At 40.9% G+C, this 20,837-nt stretch overlaps 1 protein-coding gene across 1 annotated transcript in view; it reads left to right on the top strand.

The window, feature by feature from the left end:
- adgrf3b (adhesion G protein-coupled receptor F3b) overlaps nucleotides 1-20,837 on the top strand; it is an 83,852-nt gene that overhangs the window by 10,864 nt on the left and 52,151 nt on the right. The window lies entirely within an intron of this gene.

Here is a 20,837-nt window from a genome sequence, read left to right as displayed (position 1 = left end):
ATTCATTCTATTTTTATGAAACATGATCAATATTCATACTATTTTTTAAACATGATCAATATTCTTCCTATTTTTATGAAATATGGTCAATATTCATACTATTTTTTAAACATTATCAATATTCATCCTGTTTTTATTAAACATGATCAATATTCATCCTATTTCTTTAAACATCATCAATATTCATTCTGTTTTCATTAAAAATGATTAATATTCATCCTATTTGTATCAAACACAAGTAATATTCATCCTGTTTTTATTAAACACGATTAATATTCATCTTATTGTTATCAAACATGATCAATATTCATTCTATTTTTATGTAACATGATCAGTATTCTTCCTATTTTATTAAACATGATCAATATTCATCCTATTTTATTAAACATGATCAATATTCATCTGATTTCTATCAAACACGATTAATATTCATCCTATTTTTATTTGACATGATCAATATTCATACTATTTTTTTAAACATGATCAATATTCATCCTATTTTTATGAAACATGATCAATATTCATCCTGTTTTTATTAAACATGATCAATATTCATCCTATTTTTAAACATCATCAATATTCATCCTGTTTTCATTAAACATGATTAATATTCATCCTATTTGTATTAAACACAATTAATATTCATCCTATTTTTATCAAACATGATCATAATTCATTCTATTTTTATGTAACATGATCAATATTATTCCTATTGTATTAAACATGATCAATAGTCATCCTATCTTATTAATTATTATCAATATTCATCCTATTTTTATTACACTTGATCAATATTCATCCTATTTCTATCAAACATGATCAATATTCATTCTATTTTTATGAAACATGATCAACATTCATACTATTTTTTTTAAACAGGATCAATATTCATCCTATTTTTTTTATGAAACATGATCAGAAATTCATCCTATTTTTTAAACATTATCAATATTCATTCTGTTTTTATTAAACATGATCAATATTCATCCTATTTTTTTAAACATCAATATTCATCCTGTTTTCATTAAACATGATTAATATTGATCCTATTTGTATTAAACACAATTAATATTCATCCTGTTTTTATTAAACACGATTCATATTCATCCTATTTTATTAAACACGATCAATATTCATCCTTTTTCTATCAAACACGTGAGAGAATTTTCCGACCACAAAGTGATTTAGTGGAAGTGTATGACAAGGAGAAAATCTGAGAGGAGAATGTTTGAGGGCATGGAGGCAGAGGCACGACTCTTCTCACCAGAGGTACATCCCTCCGCTCCAACTGTGGTCGAATGTGGTAATTCCATTTCCCAATTTGCGTCACAATTCACAGCTTTTACTATTAGCCAATACAGCTCAAGCACGGCTGAGACGGGTGACATCAAGCCACTACCGCCAAGGGTTCAATCGAGGGCACACACAGGGAAGCGCGTGCGGCAGGGAAACACGGCTGCCACATCCGGCGCTCCGCCCAGCCCGGCCGCCGCCTCCAGCGCTGCGCCCAGCCCAACCGCCGCCTCTAGCGCTCCGCCTAGCCCGGCCACTGCCTCCAACGCCCTGCTTCGCATGGCCGCCGTCTCCAGCGCTCCGACCAGACCGGCCGCCGCCTCCAGCAACTCCAGGGGGTCTGCCGCAGGCGCCACCCGCAATTCTAGTGGGTCTGCTGAGGGCACCATGCGCAACGCCGGTGGGTCTCCCCCTGGCGCTGCCGCTGCCAGTCCTGGAGTTGTCATGTTCGTGTTTGAAGGATGAGGCTGTTGATAGCAAGCAACTTAGTTTTTAATGACTCACGTTCTCATTCACATACATGTGTCTCCATGCAGTCTTGCTCTACCACCTTATGTGGCATGGTAAGCTGAATACTAACCAGTACTGCCCCCTAGAGGTCATACATGTAATAACATCTGATCATAACATCCCCCTTTTTCTAAGACAAAATGTATTGACATGACTTATCACATTAGCTGGGTCACTTATTTTAACAACTTCTCATTCAGTCTAACCCTGACACATATGTGCAGTATGAACAATTTAAAATTGCATAGGCTATCTCAAATCTAAGCCAATACTATTCATAACACTTTCACAACAATCAATACACATTTTGTTCAACATATTTAACATGCATATTGACTTTTCTTTGTTTACAAGTTCAGTCTATCAGGCCTTTTGATTTCCCTTGTGGACCTTCTTAACTCAGGTTCATTTGGAGTAGGTCTGTTACAGTCAGCGTTACAGTCCATAACAGGTGTGGGTTTTACTTGAGATTCACTACAGGTTACACTGAGCTCACCAACAGTCCCTTGAGGAGTCTTTAACAGACTGTGACGATTGCGTCTGAGGATTTGTCCATCATCAGTTCTCACCGTGTACGATCGTGGAGCAACTTCTTGCAGTACTGTTGCTTTTGTACTCCATCCATCAGTATCCTCAATCCTGACTGTGTTGTTGGTAGTCAGTGGAGGAAGACACATGGTTGTTTTGTCATAGAATGACTTTTGCATCATCTTCTGTTGTCTTATCTTACATTCAATCTTTAAGGGATTATTTTGCTTTATTTTGTTGTTTGAATTCGGCAAAGTTGTTCGTAGCTTCCTCTTCATCAGCAGTTCAGCTGGTGATAGACTACACTGAAGAGGTGATGCTCTGTAGCTCAATAAAGCCAGATACGGATCCAAATCACTGTCAGCTGCTTTCTTTAGGAGTTGCTTGAGAATGTGAACTCCTTTTTCCGCTTTCCCGTTTGATTGTGCATAATGTGGGCTTGACGTCACATGCTGGAAATCATATTGCACTGCAAACTTCTGCCATTCTTTGCTGCTGAAGCATGGGACGTTGTCGCTCACTACAGTGTGTGGAATGCCATGCCTGGCGAAGATAGATTTAGCATGTGTTATTACACAAGTTGACATTAAGATTGCTAGTAGCGCCATCTCAGGGAAGTTTGAGTAGTAATCCACTACCACTAAATAGTCTTTACCTCTGAGATGAAACAAGTCCATTCCTACTTTGTGCCATGGTGCGGTTGGCACCTCAGCAACCACCATAGGCTCTTAGCTCTGCTTGTTCCTGTGTTTCTGGCATGTTTCACATTTATTTATGAGTCAGAATCAGAATCAGAATCAGAATCAGAATAGTTTTAATGCCATTGTTTGAGAACGGGTTCACAAACTAGGAATTTTTCTTGGTGCAATCGTGCAACATAAAACACATATAACACATATTTGGTAATAAAATGAGCTGTAACTGAGCTATCAGATAGACTTAGAAGGAATTCAAGGAATTCAAGGAGCTACTGTTAGGAGTTATTGTTCATTTGCCTGATGGCCGAGGGGAAAAAACTGTTCAGGTGGCGGGAGGTGTGGGTCTGGATGGAGCGTAGTCTCCTGCCTGAGGGGAGAGGGGACAATAGTTTGTGTCCAGGGTGAGAAGAGTCAGCTGTGATCCGACCCACACGCCTCCTGGTCCTGGAGGAGAACAAGTCCTGGAGGGATGGGAGCTTGCAGCCAATCACCTTCTCAGCAGCACGTACGATACGCTGCAGTCTATGCTTATCCTGGACTGTGGCGCCGGGGAACCACACTGTGATGGAGGAGGTCAGGATGGACTCTATTATGGCTGAGTAAAACTGCACCAGCATCTCGGTGTTTCAATGACAGTGTTCCAATGTCTTTGTTCAGTCCGGGCCGGAAAACCAACTCTCTCGCCCTCCTTTTTCATTTTTCGATGCCGTGATGGCCTTCATGTATCTTGTGCAAAATGTCCATTCTCAAAGCCTGTGGAATAACTATCCTGCCCTTTTTTAACAGCAGTCCACCCACAGTACTGAGTTCACCTCTGACGTGGTAAAATTGTGGACATGAGCCAGCCGGCCATCCCACATCCATGTTCCTCATGACATGCTGTAACTCAGCATCCGTTGCTGTAGCCTCAGCTATTTGTCTTGACTTTGTGTCTGACACAGGCAGTGTAGCAGACACCATGTTCACATGACACTGTATGTCCTCATCTGTTGCACTCACACTGTCGCCTGTAGTTGCTCTGGATAGGGCATCAGCTAGGACTAGGGTGTTTACCTGGAGTACTGTATATATCAGTTCAAAATCATACCTTTGCATCTTCATCATTAACCGTTGAATCTGCGGTGACATTTCATTCAGACTATTTTTGATGATGGCAACCAGCGGTCGGTGATCAGTTTCAACTGTGAAGGACGGCAGGCCGTACACATAGCTATGAAACCGCTCCAAACCATATGCCAGTCCCAAACATTATTTTTTGATCTGAGCGTACCGACATTCAGATTTTGTCATAGCTCGAGATGCATAGGCTACTGGTTTCCAGTGCTCACCCTCAGCCTGGAGTAGAACAGCACCAATACCATCTTTAGAAGCATCTGTTGACACTTTTATCCTCTTTGTGTGGTCATAAAATGACAACACAGGTGCTGTAGTCAGTGTGTTCTTGAGTTTTTGCAACTCATGCTCATGTTTCACTGTCCATTTGAACTCACAGTCCCTGGGCAGAAGCTCTCGTATGCAAGATGTCTTTGCTGTCAGATTGGGAATGAATTTACCAATAAAATTTACCAGCCCCATGATGCGTAGCACACCGGTTTTGTCTGTGGGCCTTGGCATGTTCTGTATTGCACATATTTTTTCTTGATCTGGTTGGACACCACGTGCAGACAGCTTGTCTCCAAGGAAAAGGATCTCTTGAACACCAAACTCACATTTACTCTTGTTGAGTTTTAGTCCATACTTTTGTATGCGTTCCATAACTCTGTTCAGTCTCTCATTGTGCTCTTGGGCTGTGGATCCCCATATGACGATGTCATCAATGTAGACTCGAACTCCATCCAAGCCTTTGATGATCTGCTCCATCGCTCTGTGAAATATATCAGGGGCTGACTTTATTCCAAAAGGCAGTCTGAGAAAGCAGTGCCTGCCGAAGGGCGTATTAAAGGTACAGTACTTTGTGCTGCTTTCAGTCAGTTTCAGCTGCCAGAAGCCTTGTGAGGCATCAAGCTTTGTGCGGCCCCCATGTCTGGTCTGGATGCTGTGTCTCGGTTGTTTGGGCGGTGGTGTGTTTGTGCGGGTTTGGGTTGGGGTGGTGGGGTCTTTTGGTGGGGGAGGTGTTAGTGTCTCTTGTTTGCTTGTTGGCGTTTGGGCTGACTGGCGGGCTGGCGCTGGCTGGTTTCCGTGATCCTGTTGGCGTGTGGTTGCCGGTCGCAGTTTTTTCGATCGCTTTGATGTGATTGAGCAGTGCTGGTTGTGTGGCGGTATTGCAGCTGCTGTTTCTGCTGCCTTTTGTTTGTGGTGTGGGCGCCCGTGGCTGCTGGGTCTGGTGCAGGGGTGTGGCTGATGTTGTGACTGGTGGCAGCGCTCGCGCGTGGTTGTTGTAAAGAGCTGACAAACTTGCCAGCCTCATACTCGTTTATTGTCGTGTTGGTTGGCTTGTCGGATGTAGGTATGTATGTGTATGTATGTATATGTGTGTTCATGTATGAGTATAGGCAAGGCAAGGCAAGGCAACTTTATTTGTATAGCACTTTTCATACACAAGGCAGACTCAAAGTGCTTCACAGACAACAAAGTGAAATGAAAGAAAATAAAAGCAAAATTAAAATGCAGACAATAAAAATAAAAACAGTGCGGACGTTAAAAGTTAAAAGATTAAAAGATTTAGCTGAAAGCTAAGGTGAACATAAAAGTTTTCATTCTAGTTTTAAAAGAAGTCAGAGTTTAGGTATATGTGTGTTTATAGATGTGTGTGTGCATATGTATATATGCATGTGTGTATAAGTATGTGTGTATGTGTATGTATGTGTGTATATGTGTATGTGTATGAATGTGTATATATATGTATGTATGTGTGTGTATATACATATGTGTATCTGTACACATACATATGTATGTGTATGTGTATGTATATGTATATATGTATGTATGTATATTTCTGGGGGTACGCTCTGGGCCTGCTTGTCAGGCGAGGGTCGGCGCCTCAGGCTACTGCATCCGGACTGCGTGTCTGGAGCTCCTGGGTCCAACCGCCCATCCCTTCCGGGTGCCCGTCTTGGTTGGTGCCTGCTGGGTCAAGTCCCTGCGTCTATTGAACTCTTGAACTCTTGAACTCTTGGGGCCGGCCTCGGCCCATAAAGACAATCCAACATCTCACCCAAGTTAATTGGGCATACATGCACGCACATACCCCTCCCCAAATCAACGTCTTCACCACTGCTTTATTCCTCCGGGGTTGTGGGGGCTGAGCAGCGCTCAACAGCAGCTGCTGGCCTCCAAGGTCCTGTTGGATGACTTTGTTGCGAGTTGTTGTGATTAAATGTACCTTGTTTATGTGTGCCATGCTATGTGAGGTTTTTTTCCTCTGACTCAGTCTGGACCATTCCTGAGGGTCCAGCCTCAGACTGATATTTTTTTTACTTCCCCCCTCCCCCCAATGTCACCTTTTTCCCACCTTTTTGAGGAGCGCCTAAGTGAGGCTGATCCGTTGGCGGTCCCGTCTTGTCTCCCTGTAACGTATGTCTTCTCTTAGCGGGATTGTGCCGAAAATGTAATTTCAGTTCTTATGTGTCTTGTACATGTAAGAATGGACAATAAAGCTGATTGATTGATTGATTGATATTGTGGTAGCTCGTGGGGGCCCGGTTGCCTGTGGGGCGAGGGAGGTCTTCCCGTCCGGTTGCGGGGAGTCTCTGGGCCCCCCAGGCGGGGAGTCCCGCCTTTCTGCCCGTGTGGGGCGTGGTCTCTCGCTGGCTTGGGGTCTGCGGCCTGCTGCTGGCTCTTACGGGTGGTGCGGTGGGCCTGGCTCTGGGGTTCCTGTCGCTGGCCGGCCTGGCTGCGTGGGTGCGGTGGTCCCTGGGTCCCTGGGCGCCACACCTACTGTTTGTGGGTTGGGCTCTCTGGGGGCTTGGGCCGTACTCTGGCTCCCACACACACTAGGAGTCAAATGTATTGTACATGCAAATTCACCTATACTCACAAACATACATACATACATACATAGGTACCTACGCTCCCACATACATACACAGATACAGTACATATCTACATACTCAAAGTTCGTACATCCACACGCACATTCATTGTACAAACATACACATACACCTACTGTACATATACACTCACTGTACAATCATACATATACACATACTGTACATATACATTCACTGTACAGACATACGTATACACATACTGTACATATACATTCACTGTACAAACACATATACACATTCTGTACATATACAAGTACATATGCATACATACACTCATGCACATAATCACGTTTCATCAAACATATATTAACGTTGTTACCCTACGGTAAACTGGGTAACACATGGCACACTGACAAAGCTTATTGTTACTATAACCTATGTTACTATAACAATCTACAAGGTTAATATAGGTTGCTTCTCTTTCTTCCCCTCCATTTTTATGCATTATTTCGTATCTCTAGTTATCATTACGTATATGTATTGTTGCATTTGAACAACTGTATTGTTGATAATAAAGGTAAATTATTGGTATTGTTCATTATCAATAGTACTATTTCTATTGGTATCTGTATTGCTCCATTTGTAGTGTAATAATGCTCATTGTCATTTTTGTATTATTTTTTATTTTCGCTTACTGCTTATTTGCGATCACTTTTACCATCATATTTGTACATGTCGTATTTGCTGATGTTGCTCTATTGTTGTTGTTGTTGTTGTTGTTTTTGTCTCTCTGTCTTATCCCCCTCTTGTGCCCACAATTTCCCCCTCTGTCTTCCTTTTTTTCTCTTTCTACCCCCTCCTGCTCTGACCCGGCTGCACCAAATGATAATATAAATATATTTAATAAAGTCAAATACAAATAAGGCAACAAGAGAAGTATCCTACACTTCTCTTTTGTAAAGTAAATCTGAACAGCCGATATGGGCATCTACATCAACTATATGATTTGCCTGAGACAGGACAAAAAACAACAAAAAAAAAGCTTTGTGAAGTAGCTGGCACCTGACATTTCACTGATGATCTCTTCACGTGTAGGTATTTGATAATGTTCACGCTTAATGCTCTCATTTAGAGCTTTAGGGTCCATACATATTCTCAACTCACCATTCTTTTTTTTGTGATGACCATTGAGTTGACCCAGTCTGTAGGCTCTAACAGAGCTCTAACAGAGCCTACAGACTGGCTTTCTTCCCTTCTTTCCATTTGGAGAAGCACTGTTTAGCAAAATGATTCTTGCCTTGGCAACTGGAACATTGCTTACCAAACGCTGGACATTGTCTAGGCTTGTGCTGTGTGCTGCAGCGCTTGCAGCTTATCATCACATCCTCCGACTGCCGTGCGGGCCGGGTCTGTGTGCGCTGTCTCTGCTGATTATCGTCAGGAGTGTCAAAACACAAACGTGTTAAATACTTCTATGGCCTGTGGCCCTGCAATCGTTAGCAGCAGCGCTAGCTTTCTTGCCTTCGGCTTTGTCTCATGTCCCATAGCCGCAACGTACAGGTGAAACTGCTGTTTGAAGGTGCGCCAGTTCTCGTCAACATTCCCCGTTAGTTTCAAACTTTCAGATGGTTTTAAAGGCCTACTGAAACCCACTACTACCGACCACACAGTCTGATAGTTTATATATCAATGATGAAATCTTAACATTGCAACACATGCCAATACGGCCAGGTTAACTTATAAAGTGCAATTTTAAATTTACCGGGAAATATTCGGCTGAAAACGTCTCGGTATGATGACGTTTGCGCGTGACGTCACGGATTGAACGGAAGTATTGAGTTTGAGTTTGAGTTTGAGTTTGAGTTTATTTCGAACATGCAAGCATACAACATGATACATCACAATTTCCAGTTTCTTTTCAACATGTTCGAAAAGGAGTAGGAAGAAGCAGAGCTTTTTTAATCCTACCCCTTTTCTTTACATAACAGTTGCAAAACTTTTTGTTCACTTCCTGTTCACAATTTTTTCACAATTAACTCCATAAGTAATTACAATAAAAATAAATAAATAAATAATAGTAAGAATTTAATAATAATAATTGGTGAAGTAAGTCATATTTCATATGATGAGATAAGTAAGATTACTTTAAGAATGAATGAATGGATGGATGAAATAAATTGAGAATGTTTGTCATGGTTCTTCTTCATTGTACTTTGTAAACACTTTAAGTTTGAAGAGTTTCTTGAAGTGTATCATATTAGTACATTGTTTGATTGCTTTGCTTAATCCATTCCATAATTTAATTCCACATATTGATATACTGAAGGTCTTAAGTGTTGTACGTGCAAACAAATGTTTTAAATTACGTTTTTCTCTAAGATTATATTTCTCCTCTTTTTTTGAGAAGAATTGTTGTATATTCTTGGGTAGCAGGTTATAGTTTGCTTTGTGCATAATTTTAGCTGTTTGCAAATTCACTATGTCGTGGACTTTCAGTATTTTTGATTCAATAAATAAAGGGTTTGTATGTTCTCTATATCCAACATTATGTATTATTCTAACTGATCTTTTTTGTAACACCGTTAATGAATGAAGTGTACTTTTGTAATTATTTCCCCATATTTCTACACAGTAGCTCAGATATGGTAACACTAGTGAGCAGTAGAGAATATGAAGGGATTTTTGGTCTAGAACATGTTTTGCTTTATTCATTATTGACGTGTTTCTTGCAACTTTATGTTGTATATTTTTTACGTGAGATTTCCAGTTCAATTTATCATCAATCATTATACCTAGAAATTTGGTTTTGTTTACTCTTTCAATTTCTATTCCGTCTATTTGTATTTGTGTTTGACTTTCTCTTCTGCTGTTACCAAATTGCATTATTTTAGTTTTACTAAGATTCAACGATAGTCTGTTTTTGTCAAACCATCTTTTTAATTTGTTAATTTCTTCTGTTATTATTTGTATTATCTCCTGTGTGTTCTCTCCTGAACAAAACGCTGTTGTATCATCCGCAAATAATACTAACTTTAAATCTTTTGTAACTTTACAAATGTCATTTATATAGAGATTGAATAATTTAGGTCCTAGTATTGATCCCTGAGGTACACCACAGGATATATTTAGCGTTGTAGACGTGTGTTCGCCTAGCTTCACGTATTGTTTCCTGTTCGTTAGATAACTTCTTATCCAGTTTAAGACTAACCCTCTGATGCCATATCATTCTAGTTTTTTGATTAAAATATTGTGATTAATTGTGTCAAATGCTTTAGTTAGATCCATAAAAACCGCTGCTGCACATTTTTTACTATCTATTGCATTGGTAATTTCTTCTGTAATTTCAATTAAAGCCATTGAAGTTGAAACATTAGCTCTGTATCCATATTGGTTCTCTTCGAGTATTCTATTTTTATTTATGAAACTTTCTAATCTGTTATTGAACAGTTTTTCAATGATTTTAGAAAATTGTGGAAGTAGAGAAACAGGTCTATAATTTGTAAATTGATGTTTATCAATCAATCAATGTTTATTTATATAGCCCTAAATCACAAGTGTCTCAAAGGGCTGTACAAGCCACAACGACATCCTCGGTACAGAGCCCACATACGGGCAAGGAAAAACTCACCCCAGTGGGACGTCGGTGAATGACTATGAGAAACCTTGGAGAGGACCGCATATGTGGGTAACCCCCCCCCTCTAGGGGAGACCGAAAGCAACGGATGTCGAGTGGGTCTGACATAACATTGTGAAAGTCCAGTCCACAGTGGATCCAACACATCAGCGGGAGTCCAGTCCACAGCGGGGCCAACAGGAAACCATCCCGAGCGGAGACGGGTCAGCAGCGCAGAGATGTCCCCAACCGATGCACAGGCTAGTGGTCCACCCGGGGTCCCGGCTCTGGACAGCCAGCACTTCATCCATGGCCACCGGACCTATGCAACTCCCCCTCGCAAGGGACAGGGGAGAAGAGGAGAGAAGAAAAGAAACGGCAGATCAACTGGTCTAAAAAAGGGGGGGTCTATTTAAAGGCTAGATTATACAAATGAGTTTTAAGATGGGACTTAAATGCTTCTACTGAGGTAGCATCTCTAACTGTTACCGGGAGGGCATTCCAGAGTACTGGAGCCCGAATAGAAAACGCTCTATAGCCCGCAGACTTTTTTTTGGCTCTGGGAATCACTAATAAGCCGGAGTTCTTTGAACGCAGATTTCTTGTCGGGACATATGGTACAATACAATCGGCGAGATAGGCTGGAGCTAAACCGTGTAATATTTTATACGTAAGTAGTAAAACCTTAAAGTCGCATCTTAAGTGCACAGGAAGCCAGTGCAAGTGAGCCAGTATAGGCGTAATATGATCAAACTTTCTTGTTTTTGTCAAAAGCCTTGCAGCCGCATTTTGTACCAACTGTAATCTTTTAATGCTAGACATAGGGAGGCCCGAAAATAATACGTTACAGTAATCGAGACGAGACGTAACGAACGCATGAATAATGATCTCAGCGTCGCTAGTGGACAAGATGGAACGAATTTTAGCAATATTACGGAGATGAAAGAAGGCCGTTTTAGTAACACTCTTAATGTGTGACTCAAACGAGAGAGTTGGGTCGAAGATAATACCCAGATTCTTTACCGAGTCTCCTTGTTTAATTGTTTGGTTGTCAAATGTTAAGGTGGTATTATTAAATAGATGTTGGTGTCTAGCAGGACCGATAATCAGCATTTCCGTTTTCTTAGCGTTGAGTTGCAAAAAGTTAGCGGACATCCATTGTTTAATTTCATTAAGACACGCCTCCAGCTGACTACAGTCCGGCGTGTTGGTCAGCTTTAGGGGCATGTAGAGTTGAGTGTCATCAGCATAACAGTGAAAGCTAACACCGTACTTGCGTATGATGTCACCCAGCGGCAGCATGTAAATACTAAAGAGTGCAGGGCCAAGAACCGAACCCTGGGGAACTCCGCACGTTACCTTGACATAGTCCGAGGTCACATTGTTATGGGAGACGCACTGCATCCTGTCAGTAAGATAAGAGTTAAACCAAGACAAGGCTAAGTCTGACATACCAATACGTGTTTTGATACGCTCTAATAAAATATTATGATCGACGGTATCGAAAGCGGCGCTAAGATCAAGAAGCAGCAACATAGATGACGCATCAGAATCCATCGTTAGCAATAGATCATTAGTCATTTTTGCGAGGGCTGTCTCCGTAGAGTGATTTGCCCTGAAACCGGATTGAAAAGGTTCACAGAGATTGTTAGTCACTAAGTGTTCATTTAGCTGCTGTGCAACAGTTTTTTCGAGAATTTTGGAAATAAACGGAAGGTGGGAGACCGGTCGGTAGTTTACCATGAGGTCAGGATCGAGGTTAGGTCTTTTGAGCAGAGGATGAATAACCGCTTTTTTGAATGCTAGGGGAACAGTGCCGGAGGAAAGTGATAAGTTTATAATATTTAACACTGATGGACCTAATAATACAAACAGTTCCTTGATAAGTTTCCCAGGAAGTGGGTCAAGTAAACATGTTGTTTGTTTTATCCCACTTACACGCTGTAATAATTCCTCTAATGTTATTTCATCAAAAATAGAGAGACTATTTTGGAGGGCAGTGTCCGTCGTATATACAGTCGTATTTGTGTTAATAGAGCCCAGTTGTAGCTGGGATGCGTTGTCTTTAATCTCCTTTCTAATGAGTTCAATTTTCTTATTAAAGAAATTCATAAAATCATCTGCCGAGTGGGTGGAGCTACTGGGAGGAGTCCCTTGTTGGGTTAGCGATGCTACTGTACTAAACAGAAATTTAGGATCGTTTTTGTTGAGGCGGATGAGATTTGAGTAGTATTTAGCTTTAGCTTTATATCCAGTCTTATAAATTGGTGCAACTTTAGCTATTTTCATTTTGTTTGGAAATGTACCTGTTTGAAATGATAGGTTACTAATATACATTAATGGTCCTGAGATCTCTTCAATAACCTTTTTTATCGTTTCCATATCAATTCCGTTACAATCAGTTGAAGTCTTAGATTTACATTTTTTCACGATTGTAACTATTTCCTCCTGTGTCACATTACTGAGGAACATGGAGTTGGGATTTCGCTCTATGGTATCATTATAGTCCTCAATTGGAACTGGGTCTGGAATCCTTTCTTCCAATTTTGGTCCAATATTTACAAAATAATTATTGAAGCTTTCAACTACTTCCTTTATGTTGTCATTTTTTTTATTTTCATCTAAGAAGTATTGAGGGTAGTCCCTCTTAGTTCCATTTTAATAATGCTATTGAGGATGCCCCATGTTGCTCTCATATTATTTTTGTTCCTGTCCAATAATTCACTGTAATATTCTTTTCTACATGATCGTAGTATGTCTGTTAACTTGTTTTTATACTTTTTGTACTTAATTTCTGCCTCTATAGTTCTTTGTGCTATAAATGTTCTATATAGTGTATTCTTCTTCTTACAAGCATTTTTTAATCCTTTTGTCATCCATGGTTGATTATTCTTTCTCTGCTTGTTACTGAGTTGTATCCATGGACAATGTTTGTCATAAAGTATTATGAACTTGTTTAAGAAATGTTCATATGCTTCATCAACCTCTTTTTCATTATACACATTGTCCCAATCTTGCTTTTGTAGCTCAATTTTGAATGCAGTCATCCTCTTCTCTGTGCATAGTCTTCGAAATGTCCTTTTGTCTTCCATGTTCTTCTTGTAGTTTCCATTATATATTGTAAAAACTGGCAGATGATCACTAACGTCGCTTATAAGTAGACCACTTGTAGTGTTATTATCAAAATCATTGGTAAACATATTATCAATAAGCGTGGCACAGTGTGCTGTGATTCTGCTTGGCTTTGTGATTTTAGGATATAGACTGATGCTGTACATTGTATCAATGAAGTCATCAATAGACTTTTGCTTGTTGGGGTTCAATAAGTCAATATTAAAGTCACCACATAAGAACATTATTCTTTGACCATTGTCCATGTAAGTTGCCTTGATCCATTCTTCAAATGTTTCTATACTTGACTTAGGTGATCTATATATACAACTGATGAATATGTTTTTGCTTTTTTCCTGACATATTTCAATGGTTATACATTCTAAGATATTATCAATGGCAAATGACATGTTTTTTACCACTTTGTAGTTCAGGTTCTTCATCACGTACACAGCTACTCCTCCTCCATTTTTGTTGGTTCTGTTGATGTAGTTTAGTTCATATCCCTCCAGATCAAAATCTATTCCTTTTTATCATCAATCCATGTTTCTGTGACAGCAATCACTTTGAAGGGTTCGTTGATGTGTTCCAAAAAGTTCTTAATGTTATTGTAATTTGCATACAAGCTTCTACTATTAAAATGAATAATTTAAAATTTGTTATCACATTCAATGTTGCTATTATATTGATCATCTGTATAATAAAAACAACTATTACTGATGTGGGAGAAAAAATTTGTATCTGGATCTATATTATTTTCCAAATCCTGGTTTTTGTGATCTTTGTTGCAGAAATTTTTTAGTTCCATATTTTCTTGTTCAACAAACTTTGATGTTGTTTCAATAATCTCTATAAGTGTAGGTGGATGCAATCCTGAATCTAGGTCCTCTTGTTTAGTCGTCCCTTGGAACATAGTAGTGCCGATGCTGAATTTAGGTGCTTGTTTTCTGTCAGAGTCCATTATCATCGTTGTTGTGGTAGCTGTGTAAACTTTAAAAATTGTCCAGGTCCTTGATGTCATGGACAACAATTACTCTTGCTTCTGGACTTCCATTCAGCTTGATGTAGATTTTACAGTTGGCGCTCCAAGTTCCCTGGATTTTTCCCTGCCTTCTCAAGTCGCGTTTAATTCGGTGCCCTGTCACAATGATATCATTCATTCGTTTATCCTGATCCATTTCATCTATGATGTTCCTCAGCATGTTGTTGTCTTCTTGAAGGATCTTCATTTGTTTGCTCATTTCAGTGGCTTCTTTATTTCTGGAGTTGTTTTCTTTTTTCATTTCTTTACTTTCTTCTTTCATTTCTTTCATATCCTCTTTCCATCCATCAATCAATTCTTCCAATTTTTCTATCATTTCTTCTTTAAATTCCTGGAGTATTTTTTGTAGTATCCCTTCTTGAATCCCATCATGTCCTGTGCCCAGCTTCAAATCAGTCTTTCCAGTCAATCCTTTAACTTTTGGCATCGTGGCAGTCACTGACGTCAGCGCCTCTTATGTCTTAAGGGCAGTTACTTCTTTAGCGACTTGCGGCACTTTTAACTTGTTTTTTCAACAATTTCGTACTTTGCGCCGTTCAGAGATCAATTTGAGGTGTCAGCCTGTCAACTTATATCACTCTGCGATGTCGGGATCACTTTAAAACAGCTGTAAACTCGCCGTAACTTTTGGTTGCTAGGCAACCGCTTTGAACTGCGGGAGGCGCCTTTGGTTTGAGGCTAACGGCTCTTCCACTCGCCTTATTTCAGCGTATCAGTGCCTCTCAACTGACCAAAATCAGATCGAAGATGCCAGGTGACTCTCCTGTGGCTGTGATCGCAAATCAGTGGTCAAATCAGTGGTCAAAATCTTCAGACTTAACAAAAACTCTGGTAGCAGAAGCGGAGCTTTTTTTCTTTGCGTCCTTTCTCATTGACAGGAAGTGACGTATATTGGGACACCATTGTGTCCCAATACAAACAGCGTCTGTTTTCATCGAAAAATTCCACAGTATTCTGGACATCTGTGTTGGTGAATCTTTTGCAATTTGTTTAATGAACAATGGAGACAGCAAAGAAGAAAGCTGTAGGTGGGATCGGTGTATTAGCGGCTGGCTACAGCAACACAACCAGGAGGACTTTGAGTCGGATAGCAGACGCGCTATCCGACGCTAGCCGCTGACCGCACCAATGATCGGGTGAAGTCCTTCGTCGCGCCGTCGATCGCTGGAACGCAGGTGAGCACGGTTTGTGATGAGCAGATGAGGGCTGGCGTAGGTGGAGAGCTAATGTTTTTAGCATAGCTCTGTCGAGGTCCCGTAGCTAAGTTAGCTTCAATGGCGTCGTTAGCAACAGCATTGCTAGGCTTCGCCAGGCTGGACAGCATTAACCGTGGTGTTACAGGTCCAGGGTTTGGTTCGGTGTCTCCTGATAGTAGAAGTAATAGTAGTATTGTTGATCTTTTGTCTATCCTTCCAGTCAGGGGCAAATTTCTTCTGTTTCTATCCACAGTATGACAGGTCGCTCAAGAGAGTGCTACTGGTAACATGTAAACTGGTACTACCTGTTCCATGGTCGAGTCGTCGGCGACTAAACTGGCTCCCCCATCAAGTGTACTTGATGGGGAGGGTGGCTAGACACCCAGCAGAACAAAAACAACATCTGTCAAAGGGCGGATGAGCACAAGAGTGCCAACGGCCATCTAGCAAGTTCCAGTACACCAAACTTTAAGCATGACTACCCCCAGGACCCAAGAAACCCATCTACCAGGAGTAAACTAGTCATGATGAAAAGTTTGGGAGAAGGAGCTACACAAGGGAGACAACCCTAACAGAAAACAAGACCTCAACGGCTGAACAGGCAACTGTGAGGGCGGATGAAGGCTGCAACAGCCACGGAGTCCACTTCTTAATCTGCCAAATGCTGTGTGTTTGACGAAGCGCAACTTCAGATACATTAAAAAAAAAAAATCACGCACAGGCGTCCATCACCTCACCTCATCTCATCTCATTTATGTCATCTACATCATCATACCACACTACAAGTCTGTCGGCGATCAAGGATTGGCAATGGGGGCAGGCTCGTGAGGCTGGGAGCCCCTAGTCAGAATTGACACGTACAGCTGGAACATTTTGCTAAAATGTCGTTCTTGCTTCTGGATTCGAAGTGAAGAAGCAAGTTGGTCAGCGGTGTTCTGACTGAGCAGTCCTATTTAGGATCCACTCTGCTCACCCAATTTTGGGAGGGGGCTAGAAAAGGTGCCCTAAACATAGTTTCAATTCGTCTACTCTGCCTGGGACGCCGCGCCCAGGGGAGCACCACCCAAGCGGTAGGAAAAAGAAGGATATGTACAAAAATATGAAACTTGGAACTTAGAATATACGAACGTTAATGGACAACGAAAAGTCAGACAGACCAGAGAGAAGAACAGCTTTTGTGGCAAGAGAACTTCAGAAGTTCAATTTTGATATTGTTGCTCTCCAAGAGACCAGGAGAGCGGAAGAAGGCCAGTTGAGGGAAGAACAGGGCAACTACACTTTCTTTTGGAAAGGAAAAGCAGCAGACCAACCCAGAATACACGGGGTAGGATTTGACATTAGAAATGAACTACTTGGTCAACTAACAGAACAACCTGTAGGTATAAATGAAAGACTTATGACTCTAAGAATCAGCCTAAAACACAACCAACATGCTACTCTCATAAGTGCATATGCCCCAACTCTAGGTGCTGAAGAAGAAACTAAGGAGGCTTTCTATGCGGAGTTTGATGAGCTCATCTCTACAACACCACAACACGATAAACTTATTATTCTTGGTGATTTTAATGCAAGAGTTGGAAAAGATCACAATATATGGGAGGGTGTAATTGGACATAATGGTGTAGGTAAGGCCAATGCAAATGGGGCCTTACTTCTGACCAAATGTGCGGAACACAGTTTGATAATTACCAACACCATCTTTAGACAAAGGAATTCCGTCAAAGTGTCCTGGCAACACCCAAGATCAAAGCACTGGCACTTGATTGACTATGTTATAGTGAGGAAGAGGGACCAACAAGATGTGCTTCATACCAGAGCTGTAACTGGTGCAGATGAGTGCTGGTCAGATCACAGATTGATTGCATCAGTTATGAGGCTAAAACTAAAGGCTCGAAGAAAATGTCACAACAAACCACACAGCAAAAAATACAATGTTGAATGTCTAAAGGAAGATGAGCATGCACTGGAACTACAAAGAAATCTGGAAGAAACAATACCCAACAAATCCCCTACAAACATCACAGAACACTGGGAGCAATTAAAGGTAGCAATCAGAAAAGCATGCGTTAACTCAATTGGATACAAAACCAGGAAACATGAGGACTGGTTTGATCAAAACAACACAGAACTGCAACAGCTCATGAATAGAAAAAGGGAAGCTTTCAGACAACTTAAGAATGACCCTAACTCCATTTTAAAGAAAAATCAGTATCAAGAAATCAAAAGTGATGTACAACGAACGGTGCGAGGCATGAAAAATAAATGGTGGCAGTCAAAGGCTGAAGAAATACAACTCTTAGCTGATAACAACAATTGCAAGGCATTCTTTACAGCGACAAAAGAGATATATGGACCATCTACACAAGGTCAGGTGCCCCTCAAGAGCAAAGACGGGGGTACCATTCTGAAGACCAACAAAGAAATCAATGCACGGTGGCGAGAGCATTTTGAAGAACTGCTGAACCAACAAACTGTCTATAACAGGGATGTTCTCAATGCCATACCCCAACAGACCATCAAAATGGACCTAGGAGACATACCAACCCTGGAAGAAATGAAGAAATCCATCTCACGAATGAAAGCTGGCAAAGCGGCAGGCCCAGACGGAATTCCAATTGAAATATTTAAGCATGGTGGAAACAAACTACAAGAACATCTATATCAAATTATACTAAAAATTTGGAGCGAGGAAGAAATACCACCAGAGCTAAAGAATGCCAACATTGTGAAGATATACAAGGGAAAGGGTGATAGAGCAGAATGTGGCAATTACAGAGGCACATCACTACTCAGTACTGCCGGTAAGGTCCTGTCAGGAATCCTCAACACAAGACTTCAGTCCATTGCTGAGGACATACTCCCAGAATCTCAATCCGGCTTTAGACCAAACAGAGGAACAACTGACATGATATTCTCAGTGAGACAGCTCCAAGAAAAATGCATTGAACAAAATAGGCCCCTCTATATGGCGTTTATTGACCTCACAAAAGCATTTGACACTGTCTCCAGGGAACTACTTTGGGAAGTACTGGCAAGATCAGGATGTCCTCCAAAACTCATCAGTATAGTCCGATTAATGCATGACAATATGACAGCTACAGTACTTGGGAATGGCCATGATTCTGCTCCTTTTGAAGTAAAAACTGGAGTAAAACAGGGATGTTTGAAAGCCCCGACACTGTTCTCCGTCTTTATCTCTGTTGTGATCCACATTGCATATTCACGAATACCAGCTGAGCTATTTCAAATTGCATTTCGGCTAGATAGAAAACTGTTCAACCTGAGGAAGCTGCAAGCCAGAACAAAAGTTTCAAGGTCCACAGTGGTAGAATTTCAATATGCCGATGATAATGCAATAGCAGCCCAGAGTGCAGAAGATTTGCAAGTAATACTGGATGCATTTAACTATGCATACACACAACTTGGACTTAAAATAAATGCAAAGGAAACACAAGTACTCTACCAACCATCGCCTAAGGACATCATCCTGCAACCACCAGCAATAAAGATAGAAGAAGTGGCTCTTGAAAATGTAGAAAGCTTCACATACCTTGGTAGTATAATGTCTTCAAATGCTAACATTGATGCAGAAGTCAATCACAGAATCAGGCAAGCTGCTGCAGCCATTGGAAAGCTTAAGACTCGAGTGTTCCAAAATCATGACATCAGGCTAGATACACAAATCAAAGTGTTCAGAGCAATTGTTATAACAACTTTGCTATATGGTTCAGAGGCATGGACAGCATATCAAAGACACATCACAGCACTTGAAAGGTTTCAACAGCGATGTCTACGCCAGATGATGAATATTAAGTGGCAAGATATGAGAACAAACATCAGTGTACTTGAACAGGCCATGCTTCCCAGTGTAGAAAGTACAATTGTTAAATACCAACTACGATGGACAAGGCATGTCGTACGGATGAATGACGACAGACTGCCAAAACAGATGTTGTACTGTCAGCTAAATGAAGGGAAAAGAAATGTTGGCGGGCAGAGAAAACGCTACAAGGATTGCTTAAAGAAGACTTTGAAACAATGTGAAATAGATACTACATCCTGGGAAGACCTAGCAAAAGACAGAATAACATGGAGAACTGCAGTCAGTGAAGGAGTGACAAAGTATGAGGAGAAAAGAACATCTATGATACTTGAAAAAAGGAGGAGGAGACTGGAAAGAAGAGTCATGCCAAAATGTATATTACCACCTGGTCTGATCTGTCCCATATGCGGCAGAAACTTCAAAGCTCGTATTGGCTTGTACAGTCACTACAGAGCACATCATTCTTAGGGACGATGGACCCCTATCTTCTAACAGAAGAGGAGCCAGCAAGCAATTGTTGATCTTTTGTCTATCCTTCCAGTCAGGGGCATGTTTCTTCTGTTTCTATCCGCAGTTAAGCACGATGCTATCACGTTAGCTCCGAAGCTAAAGTGCTTCACTGATGTATTGTCGTGGAGATAAAAGTCACTGTGAATGTCCATTTCGCGTTCTCGACTCTCATTTTCAAGAGGGTATAGTATCCGAGGTGGTTTAAAATACAAATCCGTGATCCACAATAGAAAAAGCAGAAAGTGTGGAATCCAATGAGCCCTTGTACCTAAGTTACGGTCAGAGCGAAAAAAGATACACCCTGGCTTCCTGCACCACACTCTAATCCTTCACTCTCACTTTCCTCATCCACGAATCTTTCATCCTCACTCAAATTAATGGGGTAATCGTCGCTTTCTCGGTCCGAATCGCTCTCGCTGCTGGTGTAAACAATGTGCAGATGTGAGGAGCTCTTCAACCTGTGACGTCACGCTACTTCCGGTACAGGCAAGGCTTTTTTATCAGTGACCAAAAGTCGCAAACTTTATCGTCGATGTTCTCTACTAAATCCTTTCAGCAAAAATATGGCAATATCGCGAAATGAT

This window comes from Entelurus aequoreus, linkage group LG03 (assembly GCF_033978785.1).
Source record: "Entelurus aequoreus isolate RoL-2023_Sb linkage group LG03, RoL_Eaeq_v1.1, whole genome shotgun sequence".
Lineage (NCBI taxonomy): Eukaryota > Metazoa > Chordata > Actinopteri > Syngnathiformes > Syngnathidae > Entelurus > Entelurus aequoreus.
Note: the sequence above shows the minus strand (reverse complement) of the source record. Positions and strands in the feature narration are given on the sequence as shown.